Here is a 19,910-nt window from a genome sequence, read left to right as displayed (position 1 = left end):
AGTGCTTGATGACTTAACAGTCTGCAGATTTATTATCAAATCAAAAAAAAACCCCACTTGGTAGACTATTTTTTTCCCAGTTTTGAATGGCCACTAGGAAAGAAGGCCTGAAATAAAGAGGTTAAAGGCAAATGGTTTTCATTTGGTTTGATGATGAAGTGGCAAACAAGAGGAAGAGTTGCAAGCTCCCTTCTTAAATTCAGTCCAGCCAAGTAGGAAAAGTAAATGTGGACGGACAGCTGTATCTTGGCAAAGAAGATAGTAGGGAGCAAGGAGGTTCAGCAGTCAAGATGGAAGGTGATGCCATGAGGCTTAGAGGCTAGTAATGTTCTAATGAACATGGCCAAGTCTTGCGCTGGGCAGCCTGCTTGGGTCCAAAGCCTGCAGTCCTCCCCAAGATGTCGGCGAGGGGCTGGTGAGCCGTTGGGACGGAACCCCCGTTGCCCGGGTTCCCCAAGCAACCGCCCCACTCTCCAGCCACCATGGCAGGTCCAGCAGCCGGCTCCCGCTCCTCCCGGGGCTGCGGCCCTGCTGGCGAGCCCAGCGCCCCAGAGCTCAGCCCAGCGGCCTTTTTCCCACAGAGGGTTTCCCCAGACGGCTTCCGCGGCTTGCGCAGACGCAAAACTCCCCCTTCGTCGTCCCAGCCGTGCCGCCAACGGTGGCTGCCTGGCTGCTGCCCTCCCTCCCCGGAGCGACGGCGCTGCCCTTGCAGCCCCCGCAGGTACCCACCCTCCCCTCCGCGCTGCCCCAGGCCACCGTCTGGCACGTGGTGCCGGGGGTCCAGGGGCAGGTGCTGCAGCTCCCCGCCGGGGTGCAGCTGCCACCTGGGGGGCACCTCCCAGCCCAGGGGCACCACCTGCAGCTTGGGCAGCTCCCCGCCGGGGGGCAGCTCCCTGCTGTGGGGCAGCTCCCCGCCGTGGGGCACCAGCTGCAGCTGGTGCAGCTCCCCGCTGTGGGGCAAAACCTGCAGCTGGTGCAGCTCCCAACCATGGGGCACCAGCTGCAGCTGGTGCAGCTCCCCGCCGGGGGGCAGCTCCCCCACACCGCTCCTCCCTGTGCCCCCGTCCATCAGTGGGGACAGCCCATGGTGACGGGGACACTGGTACCCCACCATGCGCTGGGGCTGGGGCCCAGGGCCGTGCTCCATGGGGAGCTCCTGCACCCCGCAGGCACCTGCCTGTTGCAGGCCCCCGCCCAGCGCAACCCCCCGCCACCCCTCGTCCCGGGGCCTCCGCTGCGGGGGCAGGCGCTCCCCACGCCCCGCACCCTGAGCAGCAGCCGGGGGCAGCTGCCGGAGCCCTGCTTGCACGCCGTGGGGCTCAGCGAGGACCAGGGGCCCCCGCTGCCCGGCCCCACTGCCCCCAAGCCTGCCCAGGCTCCAAGGACCGCCAGCACCCAGACGGCGACGCCTGACGGTGAGTTTGGGGCTGGCACAGCCGGCCGCTGGGCGCCCCACACCCAGGGGCCATGGGAAAGCTGACATCGCCCGTCTTGGGGGATTTTCTTGCTTCGTCCTCAGCGGCGACAGCCCCGCAGGTGCCTGAGGAGCCCCCGCAGCTGCCCGAGCTGGGCCCTGATGCCTTTGCCGAGGCCTTTCCAGAGCTGGCAGGGGACAGCCAGCAGCTGCAGCACATGCAGGACGAGCTCCTGGCCGACCTGGACATCCCCATCCCCGGCATGGAGGAGCTGCTCAGCTGGCTCGATGCCGTGGAGCCCCAGGACGCCTTCCCCGATTTGCCCAGCAGTCCTGCCCTCAGCCGCTTCCTCTCGCAGCTGCCCGACCTCTGCGAGGACATCGAGGAGCCGAGCACGCAGGGACTGGAAGCCACAGGAGCCCTCGGTGAGGTCCCCTCAACCCCTGGGCTGCGCCCCGAGAAGCTTGAGGGTGGGCTGTCGCTGCAGTCCCCCGTCGTGCCAGCAGTGAGCCCCCCGCTCAGCCCTGCAGCCAGTCCCCTGCCCAGTGCGCTTAGGAGCCCCCTACCCAGTCCACCCCTGAGTCCCCCCAGGAGCCTCCCTGACACCCAGCTCCTCAGTGCCCTTAGTAGACCCCTGCCCCAACCCCCCCAGCGTTCCCTCAAGACCCGCCCCAACCCCAAGGTCCCCAGTGCCCTTAGTAGACCCCAGCCCAAATCCCCCCCGAGTTCCCCCAAGAAACGCCCCAACCCCAAGGGCCGCACTGACCATAGGAGACCCCTGCCCAAATGCCCCCTGGGTCCCCTCAAGAGCCCCCCGCCTGCCCCTGCGTCCACCGGCACCAAGCGGGGGGCCAAGCGCCCTGCGCCCAGCAGCACCCCCGGGACAGCGCAGAGCTGCCAGCACAGGAGGCCGACGACAGAGAACCCCCCCAGCAAGGAGAGGAAGACGCTGCTGGGCCAGGCTGGCCAAGGCCGCAAGAGACCGTGCCAGGGGAAGACGGGTGGCAGCAGCACGGTGGCTGGCAGCAGCAGGGAAGCAGGCAGCAGCGGGCAGCAGCTGGCGATCAACAGCACCACGGCACCCAGCAAGAGAGCGCGAAGCCCGGGGGCTGCAGGGGGGCAAGGAGCAGCGGCGCCACCTCCCCGCAGAGCGCGGCTGCTGCCGGAGACTCCGAGTGGGGAGCCCCGTGCCGTGCGGCCCCAGGACAGGCTCTGTCCCCAGGCCAGCGGGGCCAGGACGCTGCAGCGCCAGCGGCCGGGGACAAAGACCCCCAGCGAGACTTTGCAGCCGCTGGGGGCCAGGGCCAAGGCGCTGGGGCCAGCGTGCCAGCTGGCCTGTGTGCAGCCGCAGCCCACCTCCAGCAGCCCCAGCAGCATGCCCAGCGCCCCGCCGACAGTGCCAGGCTCCAGCTACCCGTGACCGACCTCGGGCTTCTCCTCGACGGCCCCCGCAGCACCCAGGCAGGCACAGAGACCTCTGCAGGCACCTGCTCCAGCTTCAGCCACGCTCCTCAGCCCTTGCCCCTCTCGCTTGCCCTCTCCCCTCTCTCGTGCTGGAGCTAGGGGACGGGCTTGCCACTCACAGGGATGGCAACAGCGCCAATGGCAAATGCGCGCGCGCCTCACCCAGGAAGGTGGCAATGGCAAGCTGGGGAGATGCTGGCAGCAGCTGGGCTGGGAAAGCTTGGCCATGGCAACTGCTGCTTGGGACACCAAAGGGCTGAGAGACAAGACTTGCTTCTTCTTTCGGGGCATTGCTCTTCTTTCCTGCCTTCTGGATTAAATTCCTCTCCTTAGGTGGTCACTCAGCAAGGCCTCTGCCTGCAGAGCACTTCTTCTTGCACTGGCATGCCAAGGGGATAAGAACTGGGAGGTCTTTGGGATAGCAAATGATTAGTGGGTTGGGAAGTGATGATGGGGATAGCAATTCATTGGAATGGGACAAATGGGTTTTATTTGTATTAAATTTAAATTTTAAAATTTTCATTTAATTTATTGGTTTTCTTATTTATTTAATTAAATCCACTTTATTGACTGTGTTGTACAGTATGGCATTGTTTTATTATTATAAAATTATAAGTATTTAATAGCATTAAATATTTTTATATATTAATATCTTATAAACTGTAAGTATCATTATTTATTATTTTGTTGGTTTTTATTCCTTTTCTACCCTATTAAACTCTCTTTATCACAACGCACTGGTTTGGATTTTATTTTTCCTTCCGAGTCGTTCTGGATTCACTCCGGATGGGGGGACACTAGCGAACGCCTGTGTGCTTCAGATCCAAGGTCACCTTTGCCCTCATTCAAGATACATATTTGCATCTGTTGTTGTGAAACAAAATTAACAACAGGAACAATAAAGTTACCTACTTGCTAGCAGCAGCTCTACATTTGCTGGGGTCTGCTCTGTGCATTTTGAAGACCATTCCATGCTCTTCAGCCCCTTCAGGAGGAAATGTATGGTTCTAGGAAAATGCGTCTTGACCTGATGCAAAGCTGTGACGCAGCCTGCAGCTGCTGCAAGCCCTGGCATTTTACCTGCAGCCCCTCCAACAACTCTGATGTTCCCTGCATCGACTTCAACCACTGCGGCAGGACCTGAGGCCCCTCAAAGCCTTGTCACACACCCTGCGGCCCCTCGAGCCCCTGGCATGTTCCCTGCAGCCCCTCCAGCCCCTGGCATGTTCCCTGCAGCCCCTCCAAGCCTGGCACAGGCCCTACAGCTGGCTCCGGGGACGACCCCGTTGCTGTCTCAGGCACCAATACACACAAGGGGAAGGAATGCATGCAGAAGTCATCTCGTTTCGGAAGGGCAGAAAGTCCTCCCAAGAAGGGGAAGGAGCAAGAGGAAGGCGAGGCAGCCTACCCCAAGGTAGGGCCATCCCAGGGCACAGGAGGCTGTTGGAAAGGAGATTAGATAGAAAAGCAGCAGGAAGCAGGTGATCCCCATCCCTGGGCGAGCTGCGAGCCATGGGACAAGATTGCAGCTGTCCTCCAGGCGAGCACATTGTTAGCTGGCTGCTGCGCTGCTGGGATAGCAGCTGCGGGAGCCTGGCAGCAGAGGGCAGGGAAGCCAAGCAGCTGGGATCCTTCTCTGGGGAAGGGGGCACTGAGAAAGCGCTTGAAAACAGGGCACAAGCCCTCAGCCTCTGGAGGCGTGAAGGAAAGGGATCCCTTCTGGGAAGATGCTGTGGGCTTGCTGAGGCTCGAAGAACAGACGGTGCTGGCTGCTACCAGCGTGCTGCAGCAGCGGCAAGACAGAGCCGTGGTGGTTTTCCTCAGCTGGGCAGCTGAGCTCCAGCACAAGCGCTCTCTCCCTGCCCCTCCTCCAACGCCAAGGGGAGAAAAGAGGCTGGCAAGGGCTCAAGGGCTGCCAGAAGGACAGGGAGATCACTCCACAAGGAGCGTCACGGGCAAAGCAGGCTCAGCACAGCCTGTTCCAGTCCAGCCCGGGGCCTGCTCCACCGGGGGCTCTCCACAGGCCGCGGCCTCCTCCAGGCCACAGCCACCTGCTCCACCGGGGGCTCCTCCAGCCACAGGGGGGCTGCAGCGTGGAGATCTGCTCCACGGGGGACCCATGGGCTGCAGGGGGACAGCCTGCTCCACCAGGGGCCTCTCCCTGCACAGGCCGCAGGGGAACTGCTGCTGGGAGCCTGGAGCACCTCCTGCCTCCTGCTGCACGGACCTTGGGGGCTGCACAGAGCTTTCTCACTCCTCCCTGAGCCAGACGCTGCTGGGCAGCAGCTTTTGTTCCCTTTCTTAGATGCAAGATCTTCTTAAATTCAGTCCAGCCAAGTAGGAAAAGTAAATGTGGACAGCTGTATCTTGGCAAAGAAGATAGTAGGGAGCAAGGAGGTTCAGCAGTCAAGATGGAAGGTGATGCCATGAGGCTTACAGGCTAGTCATGTTCTAGTGAAACCCAGCCTGAAGAAGAAGAAACCTGCCTGACTACTTGATGTGAATAACAGACTCTGTTCAGCTCTTTCCTAACATAGAAACGGTGCTGACTGCTTCTTCAGAGTAACAGAAGTTCGTGATACTACTGAAATAGTTGTGGTTCAGATGTAGATCTGATTTCTCCTAAGCACACTGAATTCACAACTGTTGATCCTCCAGAGGAGGCTTTGCAATTGAACACCTGGAGAATAGGTAAATTTCCCGCTGTTGTTCTCCTCTCCTCTTGTTTTGTTTTGTTTTGTTTTGTTCCTAGTAGCATAGGCTTAAGACTCTGAAGAAACAGGCTGCTTTTTTTCATTTCCAGCACTGGCTGTTCCTCCTGAGCCCCGCCTTCTATTTTTGCAGTCATAGGATATGTGAATGTAAATTCGTGGAGAGAGGTAGAAAACTCTTTCAACTGGTGTTTTTTTGGCTATGTGGGGAGAACAAATAGAGTGGCTTTGAATATTCTGGCTCTTATTCAGAGCAGCATGTGGAGGGAGACAGATGCGTTTGCTTTTTTAGTGCAATGGCTTCAGAAGCAAGAGGGGCAAAAGCACTTTCTCTGGGAGCTGAAGAAGGTGTCCTAATCACAGGAGAGGTTTCTAAATGGCATATCTTTGCGAGCGTTCCTTTAGTCCGGAGGTTTTTGTTTGTTTGTTTGCCTTTGGAAGATTTTACTCGTAATATTCACGTCCTTCAGCAGAAGTGAGAAATGTGATTTTATTTTGTGCAGTGTCGCGGACCCTCCGAAATCTCCTGGGAATGATGAATACCTCGCCCAGTACCAATGTGATGACAGTAGAGACAAGGAGAAACCAAGAAGATCAAAAGAACGTGGCCTCATTTCAAAAGAAACCGTTTTGTACGGCAAAGAGTCTTGTGAGCCTGGTGAGAAATTGCGGCAAACTTCCTCTCTCAAGTCTGACACTGAATGTAGCTCTAAAAACCTTTCCTCCTCAGCTGTTACAGAGAGATGCCAAGATACAAAGGACGAGACTAAAACCACTGAGAAAAAGCATTACCGAAGCAAGAGGGAACATGCTCCTAGTGAAGAGAAGGAGACTCAAAAAGCAGATCCTTCGAGCAAGAGAAGGGTAAAGTTGAATACAAAGAATACAAACTTGAGCTCCTGATTGGCTTCATGCTGAACTCTGTGCTGTTCTTGTCCTAATCTTGGTCTCTCCATACATAATATGGTTTAAATCCAAATAGAATCATGCGATGAGGAAGATCTCACTGCAACAAATTCAACATCTAAAATCAAAGTTGACATTTTCCGTGATTTTCTTCCTGAGCAGAAGTGTGCGGTACTCCTTTTATATTAACGTAGAGATTATTTCAAACAGTCTTGAAGTGCTTGATGACTTAACAGTCTGCAGATTTATTATCAAATCAAAAAAAACCCCGACTTGGGAGACTATTTTTTTACCAGTTTTGAATGACCACTAGGAAGAAGGTAGTTCCAGCATCAAGAAAGTCATGTGGAATGTAACAAAATGTACTGAACCAGTAAGTAAAACTTATATTTTTCTATTATTTCCATTGTTTCAACTCTTCAGATGTTTATGGATGGCATAGATAACAGAGGGGAGATCGTGGTAATCGGAGCTACCAACAGACTGGATTCTATAGATCCTGCTTTACAAAGACCAGGACGCTTTGGCAGAGAGTTCTTCTTCAACTTGCCAAATAAAGAGGTGAGAACTTAAATTCAACGTTAGTGCTACCATGGCAAAGTCCAACTTTATAGGAAAAAAATAATTGACAACTTGAACAAACGAGTGATATGTGGAGACACTGCATTGTTCCATGGAGGGCAAATCTGGTACTGGATATATATGGTCAGGATGATACCACCAAGTAGTTAGTTCTATAATCAAACCTTTCATTCCCCAAGTTGTACCTGTTTGCTTAATTATTTAGTCCACTTGGGTGTTTTCATCATGAAGTTGTGTTTTTGGTCTCAATCCTTCGCTTATGAATGAATAGGGGATGTGTTTGCATTTGATTGTGCCCCTGCTCGGTGGTAGTAGTTTGAGTCATAATTCTTTTCTTCTTTATAGTAATTGTAGCAATTGGAAGCATTGTGCCAGAAGTGCTTTCTGTGAATTTACTGACTGAAAATCAAATGTGATGAAGTAATGAGACTGTCCCAATGAAAGCTTGCTAAGTTTTAGAGAAGTTTTTTGGACAGCAAAGAAATGTTTCTGGATAAATTTTTCATTACAGTATTTTCCTCTGGGTCCTTAGGTCTCGTAGTTTGGAAACTTGTTATTGAAGCTATAAATGCCTTTTCTTTCACTGTAGGTTCCTAGAAAAAGTTCAGTATAACAAATAAGAACTATTCAATTTCCTGGTTGACAATGCAGAGTGTATATTAAATAACTGTAAAATACTTGAAAGTTGAGCAAGTAAGAAAAGCGTATTAATAGATGAGGGGTTTTGAGGGAGGACTGTTTTGTTTTTTGTTGTTTGTTTGTTTGCTTTTTGGTTTGTTTGTTTCTTGTTGGTATTTTTAAGGAAAACTTGGGACAAGCTAAAATGCAATGATTTTGCTTCCAGGCTAGAAAAGAAATTGTCAAGATTCATACTCGTGACTGGACCCCTCAGCCACTGGACATGTTGCTTGATGAACTAGCTGAGAAATGCATTGGTAAGACTGAAACAGAAACGGATTCTTGCTTGTGACCAAGTTGTAAAGAACCTTAGCTTGTACCAGGCAGTACCCATGCTCTTGTGCCTTGTTGCACAACTAGTCAACGAAGCAGCTGGCACACCTTCATAGCAATCTGAGTGAGATGCTTTCATCTATTTACTCTTTATTGTCGTTCCTCTTGTTGTCTGAGAACGTTAAATGGTTCTGGGGCATCTTCCTCAAGAGTATAGTTTTTGATGAGGAGTCTGCTTCAGCTGCATAAGCGCAGGATATCAGGCAGTGAGCAACATGAAACTTCCCTGCAGAGCGGTAGCACTTTGAATTCCCTGTTATGCTGTTTGGTTTTGGCATTACAAATTCTTTAAATGTTGCATGTTGTAAACCTGGGCCTTGACTGATGTAACGTTTGATTTTTGTTTGTTAGGAGACTGTGGTGCAGATATCAAATCCCTCTGTACTGAAGCTGCGCTGTGCTCTCTACGCCGATTCTATCCTCAGATTTATGCAAGTAGGGAGAAGTTGCTACTAGACGTTAATTCTATTAAAATAAAAGCAAAGGACTTTTTCATGGCTATGAAGAAGGTTGTTCCAGCTTCAAACCGGATCAAGGCTTCACCCGTACAAGCACTCTCACCCATTTTCAAGCCACTTTTTCAAAGATCAGTAGAGAATATTTTACAAGTTGTGCAGAAGATCTTCCCGCATGCACAGCTTGCACTAAAGGAGGACCGACAGCAAGGTATAACCACAGCATCCACTTCTTTATAATTCTGCTAAAGCAAAAACTTGTGGTTTGTGCAATCAACTTAAACCTTTCAGACATAATGGTGGTAGAATTTTATTATTTGCATGTGCGTGTCTTTTTTTTGGGCAAGTCTGGAATATAACACATAGGTTTTATTGTGGATTCAAAACTGAAATGCCAAATGGAAGCTCTGAATGACTCAATACACAGTAAAGGACGATGCGTTCTCTACTGAAGCATCCTGCTTCTGAGGGCAGCTAAGATAATTAGCATTTGTAGAGGTTGACTTGAGGTTTGAAGTATAATGCACCTATTTTTCTTTAAAAAATCAAAACTCAGATCTTTGGAGGGGAAGCATTTCTAGGTCAATGTTTCTAATTCCTTTCTGAAGAATGTCAGAACCAGGATACAAGTATAACTGGTCTAAGCTAAATATTGTTTTAGCTATCATCATTTTTAACCAGTCTCCTAATTTAAATGTTTGTGGATCGTACTATACACGTGAGATCAATTAGCATTGATACTTACTAGATGAATGGAATTCTGTGGCCATCACATCCTTTATCCCCGTGCTTTCATTGTGGGAACCTCCTCCAGAAAGAAATGGTCTTGTTTGTTGTTTTCTTTTTAAGGTATTTAGCAACTGCAGAAATTGTTCGTAATCTCCTTTATTCTAAGGGGGAGAAAAAAATCACCAAGAGTAGCGTACCTTACACGTATATTTCAGTGGGATTTAGTAGAGCTTTGTAGGGCCTTGTGCCATCTCCTTAGATCTGTGGTGGGCTGAACTCTAGGAAATAGCTTTCAGTGTGTGCTCTCAAATGAAGAAAGGGTTTTGGCACTGATTTAGAAGCTGTATTAATGGAAGAGAAAGAGACAAAGGCTATTCAGGAAAGTTAACAAACCTCTTTTGCCTTTCAGAGCATTTCAATCCGATTTTACAAGATGATATGTTTGACAGTGATGACGATGCATCCTTGGTTTCTGGAGATGAATTAAAAGATGGAATGCCTGACGGACCAGAGAAAAAATGCCTCTGTTTCAGCAGGTAAAGAAAGATAGATCCCTGTTACGTTTAAATTCTCAGGTCTGCCGAGTCTTTGTGAACAGTTCCAGCTGTTAAAAGTGCGAGGGGTGGTAGACGAAGGGGCAACATCAAGTTTGTGTGTTGAAGGGGTGCTTGGTATTCACAAGAAGAAAGGGTGGAGGGACTAAAGTTGTAACGAAGTTGCTCTGAATGACCAAATTGAAAAGCCCAGGCTTCTCTTCGTAAGCCAAAGTGATTAGTAGACTACCAGAACACGTTGACTTAATCCATGGCATTCTTTGAAAGACTCAAGACCACATAAATGTGCAGTCTGTCCTTTTAGCTAAAAATACCCCAACTTTATGGGTTTGTGTTGCCACCTTTTGCCCTTCTGTTTTCCAGGATTGTTAAACCAGTAGTGAATTATGTAGCAGAAAGAAAACTGAGAAATGGCTTGTTAAAACACCTTGAGAAAAAATTGAATGGTGTCTTTATTTGTTAAGCCACCAAGTTGTGTTAATCTTGTGATATTTTAGTGTGGAAGTCATGCAAGCCCACGGTTGGAAAGTTAGATCATGTTGTCACAGCTGGATCAGTTATTTTTCTCCGTTTCTATTGCTGTGCTGTCCAGAAGATTTTCTGTGCTTTAGAGCAAGGCTAAGTCTCTAGCATCTTTGATTTAAGCCAGCAGAGGTACAGCCTGATTGTAGTGGGGAAACAAATGCTCCTCACCAATTAATTTTTAAATAAAAATAAATTTATAATAAAGTAAATAATAAATATATAATAAATAATAAATTTATAATAAAGTAAAGCAAGATTGCAGGGATATTAATTTGCAGTCTTGGTTTACTAAAGAATAGGAAACACAAGGGAAGAAGGTGAAACAATTGGAATGAGTGAATAACTTAACTGGAAATCTTACATGTATTTAATGTACCGCTGCCATTTGGATTATTTGGGGAGGGAAAAGAAAGTCTATAGGAAAATTACTTGGAACATCTGTGTGTCTATTCAGCACCTCATTTATAAGCTTGTTTTCTTAACTCTTGTTCTAGGAGTGCTTTCTGCGAACCAACATCATGCCAGCCCCGTCTGCTAATAGTAGGAAAAGAAGGGTACGGCCAGGTTTCTTACGTGGCACCCGTGGTGTTGCACGCTTTGGAGAAGTTTCCCGTTCACACCCTGGACCTTTCTGTTCTGCTTACAAACGTTGCATCGCCAGAAGAAATCTGCGGACAGGTACCTTTTTTTCTTTTTCTTCTCATCGGATTCACTGACTGTATGTAAAGGATCAATCGAGTTGCAAGTAAGGTGAGCAAAATTAATTGGTAATGGAGGTGGCCTTGTTTTAATGCGCTGGGATGTTTGCTTCTGTCTGAAAATCCCCTTTTCTTTTAGACAGCACCACAAACAATCTGGATGTTGTACATGTCCACATTTTCCATACCCAGTTTTACAGTGAGGCTGTTGCTAGCAGCTCAGGAAGCTGGGCGGTGTTGCTAATAAACATCTCTTTGTGGAAAGAAATGCTGTTCATGTCACTGGGATCCAGAAAGTAGTTCTCATTGCCTCCTAAGACTGTGTGCTCCCAGTAGATGGCTCTGTATCAGACTGCATGTCGGCTACTTTTTGTAGGCTTCTTCTAAATTATATTAGTAAGGCAACCGAGGTTTGGGGCTTCTGTTTATTTTGCTTTCGCACGGACATACACAACTTGTGCTGTTGCAGTATGTGCAATAAAAGCATTAACATTCAGAAAACACTTCATTTGCACAGTGATGTGGTTTTAACTAGAAAAAATGAACAGATTTGGTGTTTTTACTTTTAGGCAGGAAATCCATTTTCTTGTTTGGCATCACTACCTTAAAATATTTTTACCTTTAGTGGAAACGTTTGAGAGTCAAACAAGTAAGGACAGACATGTTACACGACTGAATACTGATGTGTCCCTTAAGAGGGACATTTCCTTTCTTTGTTATGCGATGATTGTGGCTGTGGCCATATAGCTACGGTGTCTAGCCACTGCCTGAATATATCCTTCCCATCTTCTGACTAGAGTTGTCCGAATACTGATAATCTGAAAGGGTGCACAGAGAAATTCCTTATGTGAAAGGATGCTTGCCACTCTGTTCACGTAGTTTCATTTCATGGGGCAGTCAGATGGCTATGTAGCTATGTATTAAGAGGTTCTTGTACGTGTTTTAGTTTTCTTACGCAAGCTTTCCTTTTCACTAGCTGATCCGAAATGCTCAGAAGACAGCACCAAGCACAATTTATGTCCCAGATATCCATTTATGGTGGGACAACGCTGGACCTGCCTTGAAACTTACTTTTCTAACTCTACTATGTAACATTCCAGCATTTTTGCCAGTTTTGCTGCTTGCTCCGTCTGATGTACGTCACTCAGATCTCCCAGAAGAGGTATTTGTCAATACTTTCCTTACTATTTCTTCAGTGTCTTGTAATTTATGAATGCTTTCAGCATCAAAATGCTGTGCTTTCTTAAATGCATGCTGTTATTACTCAGGCACCCTAACAAATCACTTAAAATTTGCTTAGAGAAAAAGAATACTGTGAAAGCATCTGCTTAAGGTTTTTTCTGAGTCAAGCAAGTGACTTTCACCCCTTTCTCACGCATGCAAATAATAAATTAATACAATAATTCTGATGGCTACAAAGTGGTTCAGTCAAGAATATGCAGTGCTTGAAATGACAAGAGGATGTTTTTACTGAAGAGATTTCTTCTGACAGTCTGCCATTCCATGCTACGTTGGGTAAACTGCTAATAATGCAATTTAGTAGAGAATTGAAACACTTTGATTAAAAAATAAATAAATAAATCATTTTCTTTCTTCATATAGGCCAAAGCTTTCCAAGCTGGAAAGCTGAGTTCCAATTTCTGCTAAAGTAACTTTGGAATCGAATTCTAGTTGTAATCCTAAATAAAATGTAGTAAAAGTACGTGCAGAACTTCATTGACTTCTGAGAGTTTACATTAAGGGAAGGTGCCCAAAACAGGACCATGCTGTTGTCATTCTGATGATTTGGTCTCAGTCATCGGGGGAAGAGAACGGGTCTTACCTAGACGTGTTTATTATCAACTGCTTTGAAAGTGCTTGAGTTCCCACAGAAGTCTTTGTACAGGCTGTAAATTTCTTCTAAAATAAGTAGTGAAATTCCTCACCTACCTTTTAATACTAGAACTTGAAAATGGAGGAAGACGTAGAGGTACTAGCTACTTCAGACACCTTTTGATAGAGAAATAAAAACTCAGCAAAAAGCCCTCACTTGTCTGCTGAAGCCTGTCTCTTCCCTCTATAGCCATAAAGGTTCTAAGTAAAGGCTGCAGCAAGGCAAGTAAATACAAAGGAGGCGCTGTTGGATGTGGTGAAAGCCATTACTTTACCAGTGTAGTGTACAATCCCTTCAGCGAGCTTTAATTCTACAGGTGATTCTTAAAGGTGATATTTGAATTTGCCGTGCCAGCCTGTGAAAATGTAGCGTTTTAAGGCCAGGAAGATAACTTTTTTCAGTTTGTGTTCTTCAGGTTATTCTTAATTTGAAAAGGTACTCTTCTTTTTGGAATAGATGATGAATTTTTGTGGCCTTAAATCTGAAATGTCTCTCCTCCTTCTGCTTTAGATGCAAAAATGATTTAATACGGAATTTGGAGAAGTGTGCAATATTGAGTTGCCTGGTAGGGCAGAGAGAGCAGCCTTTTTTTGAGGACCTAATTCTAAATGAAGTGGCTAAGCCTCCTGTAAAGAAAAGAGGTGAGGAGGATATGAGAAGTACATCTAAAACTTTCCTATCGAAGTTACTAGCTCTTTGGGCTTTGCTTTGGTGGTCATTTTCTGTCAGTAATTTGTCGTATGCTTGTATTTGAGTACTGTAAATTGGCTAATTTTTCCTGATGAATTGAAGTTGATTGGACATTGGAAGTCGTGCCTGTAGCACCACCAGCTGAGCCTCAGAAGCCACAAGAGGAAGAAGTAGGGATGCTGGAGGAGGAAGAGGAGGATACCTTGCGTGACCTTAGAATTTTCTTGAGGGACGTTACTCACAGACTTGCCACTGACAGACGTTTCAGGGAATTTGCAAAGCCCGTTGACCCACAGAAGGTAAAGTAGTACTGATCCGTGTGTGTCTGTAACTTCTCAGTGTTCGTATTTCTCAGCGTTTTGGGAAAGGTTCAACTTTATTTTTAGGGCTGCACTGTTAGGATTTTGCAAGAAGCAGAGGCAGTGCTTTTACTTCTGCTGACTCTCAAATGTCTCTTATGGGATTATTTGCTGAAAGCCCTGGTTTCATTCTAAAAAGCCAGTCCAAATGCCAACACAGTTTGCTCGTGAAAAGGCTTTGATATGTAGGCGTGTCACAGCACTGAGAAGCACAGAGATCTTTCCTTATAATTACAAACAGTATTTACAGGAGTACTTGAGTGAAGTCTGAAGCCCTTTCTTGGACTGTCAGTTCCTGTGGGAACAGGAATAGGAGCAGCAGTTTGTAAAAATAAGTTTTGAGATCCTGTTCTCTGTTTCATCTGGAACTCCTCAATAGGAATCAACCATAAGTGCAGTGTGTTTTCTTTTTCCTCCAATTGGCTGCTTAGATGCCTTTTTCTCCTTAATTTATGAGATAAGCCTAAACTAGGGGCGTATATTTCAAAGACAGGTGTAACTTGAATATACCTGGGGATCAGCAAAGTCGTCTTCATGTGGGCCTCCACTGGCTTTTCTTCCCCTTTTCTCCTAGGTTCTTGAGCTGTGAAAAATCTAGACAGATACATATGTCCTCATCTGAACTAGTCATTAGTCTCCTCTTCTGGTCTGAGGGAAGAAATGAGCACCTCAGGGCCCAGTTATCTCATTCTAAAGTAGATGCCTGCAATAGGTACTTCACAGGTGCAATTCATGCACCTTTTCCTCAATGTCAACAACAAAGAGAATGCCGGATGGCTTGCTCAGCTTTCACTGTTGTGATTTTCTGAAGCAAAGTGAAATGAATCTCCCACCCTCAGTGTTTCTTCTCTACCATGCACGTGCTTCTGACCTCCCTACTTCTTGTTGTCCTCTCGTGGCCGCTCTAATGAAAAATGAAAAAGCCCTTCCATTTTTGAGAAGCAAACTGGTTAATTTCAGCATCTTCTGATGCATCGCAAATGTTCAGAGTTTTTAGGAAGTCGTTTATTTAAAGTCTTCAGAATAATTTTGGTAGACAGTGTGCAAGGTTAAGAAAACCTCTGAATGCTTGTATTTGATCTGCAGGTACCTGACTATGCCACAAGGATTAAAGAGCCGATGGATCTTTCAACAGTTCTGACTCAAATTGACTCGCGCCAGTACCTCGCTGCAGGAGACTAGCTGAAGGACATCGATCTAATCTGTAACAATGCCTTAGAGTACTACCCGGATCAAAGATCTACAGGTGAGGACGTGCTTTTTAGCCCTAGTTTAAAAAATCTGTCGAACGTATAGATGGATAAATGCTGTGTGCGCACAATAGACTTCGGATGGATTAGATGATTTTGGACATCCACAGAGAACATCTCTTACCAAATTGTAAATATTTTATCATTTTGCTACTTGGGCATGGAATTGTGATATAAGTGTTCCCAAGGAACTTGTGCTTTTGTTTTAATTAACTTCGATGTTGTTATGCTGAAAATATTCACTGAGAGAACCTTTCGGAACCAACCTATGAAGAAAGCAATTTTCTTCTGTGATCAAAACAGTTTCATTGGTTGGTAGACAACATTCAGGTAAAGTGTGTAAAATTTCAGATAGTCACAGCGCCTATGTTTTGCAAGACACTGCATATTCAATGGTGAGGAACGAAATGGATACAGAGTTTAGACGACTTTGTGAACAAATTAAAGAATCTCGTGAGAAAAGAGGTACGTGCTTTAACGCTAAGGATTTGAAGACTTGTCTCTGCATTTGTAACTGAAAATGCACGACGAAGATCTTTGGTATCTATTCTTTCTTGCAAGGTCGCACCTCTGCAGCGTGTGCTCCATGCGACAACTCCAAGTCACCACAGCAGAACCCTGCTACTGAAGACGAGAAACCAGATGAGGAGATGCCAGCGGCACCTGTAGATGCCAGTACACCCATTTCTAATGGCAAGTTGCATTTTATTCAGCTGCTCTTGTCGTTCATACCTTCTCTGTTCTTGAGGCGCAACAGGTGTCTCTGATGCCTGGCTCTTTATGGCAGAGGTAGTTTGTTTTCAAATTGACTTCCAAATGGGAGAGAGAAATCCAGAGGTCATTCATTCAATATAGCGATGAATTAAAGTTCAAAGAAAGTTGGTTCATTTGATGTACTCTTACTGGAACTTCATTTTGTAAACAGAACGACCCCCCACTCAAGGGTATCACAGCTTCCCTCCCGTACTAAAAATGATAGTGCTCACCCTTGTAGGAGCAGCAATGTGAAGAAGGTCAAGGGCAGTAAGAAGGGTTCGAAGCTTTGATATAACAAGCCTTACACTTTTTTTGACAGAGCTCCTAATAAGCATCTTTAGCAAGGTCTGGAGATGGGAGAAAAACTCAAACTAGATTTTAATTCTAGGATGTATAATGTCAAGCTTGACTGTTCCTCTGAACAGTCAATTGAATTATTTTTTTTTTTAATTTAAATTAATTAGTTTATTTTTTTTAATTTAAATTCATTTGAATATAAAGTTTTTTGTTTTTGTTGTAGTTTTTCACGAAACACTAAGTTTATGTGAAAGGTTTTGCTGCAATATCTTTTTTCCAAGGATATTAAGCTTAAGTTATCCACAAGAAAACGGTGGGGAAAGGGAAGCTTTAGTTTTGAAAGCTTTTTTTTTTTTTTTCTCTCCCGGTTTTTCTTGAGCACAGCAGCGTTTCAGTGTCTGCCTGCCATTAGTTGCCCCACTACCAAGTCAGGAGGGTCAATTAAACTTGCGTGAGGCAGAATTTCTTTATCTGAGTCTACGTGGTTCACATAAATATATTCTTGTTTCCTTCTTTCCCTAGGATTATTCTTCTCCCAGTATTGAATGTTTCAACAGACACCGTTTAAGATCAATGAGCAAAAGCATCCTGCGGTGTTCAGTCTCCAGCTTTGAAGAAAGTATGGCGGTACTGAGGGGAAATGTCAAGAGAAGATGCTTTTCAAGGTACTGTATTTCTATATGTTCAATCTCTGTTCGATTTGTAGATTGAAAAGCAAGAGAGAAAGCATGTGCAGTGAGTTGTGGCCTGATAAACCTCCGGCTAAAATCAGCAGAGGCCTATGAGCATGCTGATGGCGTACCAGTACCTTAAAACTAGCATCCCTCTTCTCAGTGAAAGTCTTCTGCTTTTCTAAAAAAACCTGTTTTTTTCCCCAACCCCTTTGAGGTGTTGTTGTGGTTTAACCCGGCCGGCAGCTAAACACCACACAGCCCTTCTGCAACCCTCCCACCTCCCTCTCTGGGATGGGGGAGAGAAACGGGACAGTGAAGCCCGCGAGTTGAGATAAAGGCAGTTTATTAAGACAGGAAAATAATAATAATGATGGTGATGATGATAGTACTGCTACTAGTAATGTGTACAAAACAAGTGATGTACAATGCAGTTGCTCACTACCCGCTGACCAGTGCCCAGCGTAACCCCTAGCAGCCCGGCTGCCCCGCCCTATCCATGGTGCAGCGTGTTGCCATAAGGCATAGAATTCTTTGGCCAGTTGGGGTCGGCCATCCTGAGTCTGTCCCCTCGCAGCTGTTGCTGTGCGCCGATTCTGATCGCCAGTAGGACAGTGAGACACCGAAAGGTCCTTGGCTTGTTGTAAGTACTGCTCTGCAGCAATTGAAACATCGGGGTGGTATCAGCAATCTTCTAAACATCCTTTCACACATTCTAAGCCAAAACATAGCAACCTACCCGCTACTAGGAGGAGAACTAACGCTGTCCTAACTGAAACCAGGACATGTATCTTTTCCACTTGGGTGCTATTGCTCATAATTTTGAGAATTCAACATGAGCAAGCTAGGAAATGTGGGTACATACAGAACCGCGTGTATATGGCACGCAACAGACTTGGGATGTGGATCCTGCGTGAGGCCTACAGGCTTCTCTTTGTATACCATGGAGCACTGGCTTGTAAACATGGTGAAATTTCCCATCCTTGATGGGTCTAATACAACAAGTCTTTTCTCCCTTCTCTGCCGTGTCCTCTTTCTTAATGTAGGCAGTTGAGAAAGCCAAAATTGGAACGAAAAAAAGAATATAGCACAGGTAAGTGGCTGTAAGTCCCCGGGATACCTATTTGCGCAGGTTACTGAAGAGGATGGCACTTGGTCACTCCATGGCTTTCATTTGGCCCCAAAGCCTTCTGTAGTCAGCTGAATTCACTCCTCAGTGACTTTTCTGTGAAGAGAGGTAGGTGCAAATAGGAGATTTTATGAATTCCTTGGGGAGGGAGCAGTGTGAATTGCAGCTTGGTAGGCACAAAGCAAACTGTTCTAATTGTGCAAAGTAAATCGATACTTGGTAAGTTCAAACTCAGTTTTATAGCTGGCAAGCACAAAAGTAAACCTTAGCTGTGATCCTAGCAGCACAGCGGTGTAGCTCTTCCCTTCCCCTTGTCCTCTTGGCTCTTTTAATGACAGTGCAAGCAACCAACCTGTGCCAAAGGGTGCTGTATGGCAAACAATGGGCAGGCTTTTTTCTAAAAAGCACGAGTTTGAGTTATGTGGTGTTTGGGTGTTTCTCTTGAAACGATTCTTCCCTCCTTGAGCTGTTAGATCCTAATGCAGGAAATGGAAGTGCTGCATGCATAAACAGAGTAATCAAACATACACCTCTTAGGAAGAGGCTTGCAATGTCCTAGTGTTTGTTTTGAGCACTGTTAGATACAGTTTGACATGAATGGAGTGAAAACACCTTAGAGAAAGGTGTTGATTGTTCTCACTTTTCCAAGACAGAAATAAGTGGAGTAGATTTCCCTCCTGCATGGAACAAAAGTTGCACGTTTGTTTTTGTCTGGCTAGCTTTCAGTCTCTTTAAAAATTTCCCTACAGGTCCCAGTTTTAAGTAGACAGTTTAAACGTGCAGAGCGATAAAGAAGTGGAATGCAGTGGTTGTGACACCAACTTCTGACCTGAAATGTAAAGAAAACTCAATCCACTTCAGGGTGCCTTTTTTGTCTGTCTGTTTCCATTTTACAAGAGCAACGGTGAAATAAGGAGAATCCCATCTTCACTGTTTCAAAATCCTTTGTTTCTGCGTTTCAGTCACCAGAACATTGAGGAGTAGAGCTGGTGCAAAAACTGTGAGACGAGTCCACGGAGAAAACAGGGACTTGGAGCTGCGCCGCAGCTGTAGAGTCGGACACAGTCGGTACTCGACTACTAACTCGTCCATTCTATTTGACAAACTTATGACAAAGTAAGTCATCTTTTCTTGCAGACCTCTTAGAATGATCTTTCTTAGCAAGCCTTTGCACTATGGCATGATGTTGGCCTCGACTTGCTCTTTATTTTGACAGCAAAGAGGTATGGCTGCTCCTGGCATTTCCTTCCTGTTTACAGGGAGACACCGTTACCTGGCTAGATAAACAGATTTTCTTGAAGGTGCTATTTCAGCATATAAGAATTGATTTAAAAAACAACAACAACAACAAAAGTGCTTCATGGCTTGCTAGTTTTGTAATCTCACATTTCTCCAGGAATACTTGATTTGCTGCATTTCACCATTACACTCGTCAGCGCCGCCGATTCTGGTTTATCACTATTTGCATTGCAAATCTCCTTGTCCAAAGCTTAAACTGATGTATGCACTGCTTGAAAACAAAACCTGAAGTTGCAGAGCAGAAGACTCAAGTCATTATGTTAGCCGCTGTGTAACCATACTGCTTTCCAAGCATAAGATGTCCAGCTTATTTTGTTTCTATGAAGAGTTTAAATGGCTCCCGTTAAGCAAAGATGTCCCCACACTGATACTTACTATTAAGCAAGGATTCCACCTCCTTTGGCTGAGGTCTGCTCCCTTACTCACATTGGAACATTCATCCAAGTAGCCTGCAATTCCACACTCTCGGGGGAAAGTCCATAGAATAGAAAAGGTTCCTCCAGTCTCTTCCTCAGCCTTTTTTTGAAGCATGCAAT

Source organism: Aythya marila, assembly GCF_965140915.1.
Source record: "Aythya marila genome assembly, contig: HAP1_HAP1_SCAFFOLD_172, whole genome shotgun sequence".
NCBI lineage: Eukaryota > Metazoa > Chordata > Aves > Anseriformes > Anatidae > Aythya > Aythya marila.
This window is presented reverse-complemented; position numbering follows the sequence as displayed.